Here is a 3,251-nt window from a genome sequence, read left to right on the forward strand (position 1 = left end):
TTTATTACCTCCGCCAAGGAGGTTATGTTTTTGCCAGGGTTTGTTTGTTTGTTTGTCTGTTTGTTTGTTTGTCTGTCCGTTAGTGTGCAACATAACTCAAAAAGTTATGGACAGATTTGGATGAAATTTTCAGGGTTTGTTGGAAATGGGATAAGGAAGAAATGATTAAATTTTGGTGGTGATCGGGGGTGGGGGGGCCCACGGGGGGGCCACTGATCAGCCTTGGCGGAGGTCTGCGCTCTCCGAGTGCTTCTAGTTTATTTTGTATTTATTTATTTTTTTTAAGGGGTGCCAGCCAGGTGTCTCTCCTGGCATTTAAGATGTAAAGTCAGTTTGTCAGTTTTATTCAGTCGTTTGTATAGGCTTTAGTTTTTGTTTTTGGTTAGTTTAAGCCTAAACTAGAAGCACTCGGAGAGTGCAGACCTCCGCCAAGGCTGATCAGTGGCCCCCCCCGGGCCCCCCCCCCCCTGATCACCACCAAAATTTAATCATTTCTTCCTTATCCCATTTCCAACAAACCCTGAAAATTTCATCCAAATCTGTCCATAACTTTTTGAGTTATGTTGCACACTAACGGACAGACAAACATGGCCCCCCCGTGGGTCCCCCCCCACCCCCGATCACCACCAAAATTTAATCATTTCTTCCTTATCCCATTTCCAAAACCCTGAAAATTTCATCCAAATCTGTCCATAACTTTTTGAGTTATGTTGCACACTAACGGACAGACAAACAAACAAACAAACAAACAAACAAACAAACAAACAAACAAACAAACCCTGGCAAAAACATAACCTCCTTGGCGGAGGTAATTAAACAAACACCCTACACATTAAATGACAAGAAAAGAATTCACACATTTAAACCAACTCAAATTCAAAATCATGTATTGAACTTAATGCACCAAAACACACAAATTCAAACACACAGTTTCCCCCCCAAAGTCCAAACTCAAAAAAATCCACCAGCCAAGCAAAATCAAACACAAAATTTCCACTTTAGTTTTATATCAGTCTTTTAGAAGAAAGGGAAAATTCCGCTCCGGGTTTTCCACAGTCTCTTAGAAAAATGACGAAAGAAGAACAAAAATAATTCAGTTCATCTCAGTTCATTTGTAAATAAAAACACACAACGTACAGTTCCATTTTTGGGGGCTTGAGAAAAAACAAAAATATTTTACTCATGCCCTGTCCTCATGGTTCTGTCATTTAGTCAGTCCAGGCCAGTCAGTCTAGGATCCAGTCCGGGTTATAGCTGCTGGTGGTCTGGGATGAGAGGATGACTGGCTTATGATGCAGAGGAGTGAGTGGATGAGATGAACCAGCGGGAGAATGGAATGGAGATGAATGCGATATGGGCGAGTGAGCTAGCGAACTGGACGTAGTAACGGGGTTAACGGCCGTACTGTGTTGTGTCTATGAGCGGTGGCTCTGACGCTTCTACATTCTCCGTGCTGTGCCATCTCTGCCGACTGTGGAATGCAGATGTGGGGGGTATTTAAAAACTGCGGCCAACTGCGGGCGAATGGGATGAGTGATGTGGTGACGATGTCCAGGGTGTATACGGCAGCTACCAGGCAGGTTACAGGGGAGGTGTGTGTGTATTTGGTGAAACTTAACCAAGTTGTCACAATACAGCAAAATGTAGCATGGCATCTGAAAAAAAGGATGGCGACTCTTCACATGTTTTTCTTTAAAAAAAAACTTTTCTTAGTCAATAAATTCCCTGAACAGTCAGTGATGTATTAATTAATCTGAACTAGGGATGGGAATCGAGAACCGGTTCTTTTTGAGAACCGGATCCCAGTAGCTTGATTCCTTGGAATCAATTGCCTGCCTGCTTAACGATTCTGCTTATCGATTCCAACTTCGTTGCGCATGCGCAATGACGTCACACATACGCTGCATTGTTTTTGTCAGAACATAGCCAACATGGTGTTGAGGCAGAAACGGTTTAAAAGACGACACCAGGTCCACTGGAACACTTGCAAAGCTTCCATTTCTTCAAAAGGGTGGAACCCCTCCAATATGTTCAAACATTTGTCCACAGCATGTGATTCATTTACAGGAATGTCATGTATTTGATTCGCTACTTAGTGACACTTGTAAATGTAGCGGCAGAGTGAACGCTGGGCCCAGTTCTGGTTCCATGCAGGCAACAAACGTCGTACCCCCTCAAATACAAGTTTCCAAAGGTAGGGGAAAGGAAATGAGGTGCACAACAACGGGAGACGAGCTGAGCCGAATCGAACTGGTTCCACGTAGTGCACATGCGGCAATAGAGGAATTAGTAAAGTGTCTTAAGTTTCACTTTCATTGTACGCCGCTGCCGCAGCCCACCCCAGCCTGGCGTCATCAGTTCTTATTATTTGTACATACTGTATATATTATATTTTCTGTGCAGAGATGGAAATATAAAAGACAGTTAATGCAAACACACCCGTTTGTACTCTTTTATTCCTTCACTCAATGAGAATCAATAAGAGAATCGATAAGGAATCGGATCGATAAGCAAAATCGATAATGGAATCGGAATCGTTAAATTCTCATCGATTCCCATCCCTAATCTGAACACAGTGTCAAGTGTCACTAAACTGTTCCTAAACAGTTCCATTAGTGGTAGGAAAGAACCCTTTAGACCAGTGTTTTTCAACGTTGGGGTCAAGACCCCACATTCCAGGGGTCACCTGGAATTCAAAGGGGGCCGCCTGAAATTTTTAGTAACTGATAAAAATAAAAATAAAAACTTACTAATAAAAATATGCAGTGAGTTGACAGAAACAATAACAATCCATAAAAGACAAACTGTGAGTCTGAAACTGCAGCACTGTGGTTCTGTTTATCTGTCAAATGTTCATTGTGGTCAGTTTCAGATGCTGCAGCTCTTTCATAATTCATAGTTTGAGTTCTTGTTTGTTCAGTATTAATTGTCAGCCTTGTAAATCACAGCTGGACTGACTGTACATATCCTGACCAAGGAAAGTAAAGTTCTTCCTTTGTGCAGTAATCTACACCTGGCTTTACTGCCTCCGTCCAGAATAATATACATTATATAGACTAAATGTCCTCTAAAATTAATGTTTATTTGCAACATAGTATAGCAAACTATTACAAGATCAAAAACAAATTAATTTTCGAAAAAAAAACCCAAAAAACAACAGTCTTTGTTTTGAATGTCTGGGGTCACCGGAAATTTGTGATGTTAAAATGGGGTCAGGAGACAAAAAAGGTTGGAACCACTGCTTCAGACCC

Source organism: Sphaeramia orbicularis, chromosome 19 (assembly GCF_902148855.1).
Source record: "Sphaeramia orbicularis chromosome 19, fSphaOr1.1, whole genome shotgun sequence".
Classification (NCBI taxonomy): Eukaryota; Metazoa; Chordata; class Actinopteri; order Kurtiformes; family Apogonidae; genus Sphaeramia; species Sphaeramia orbicularis.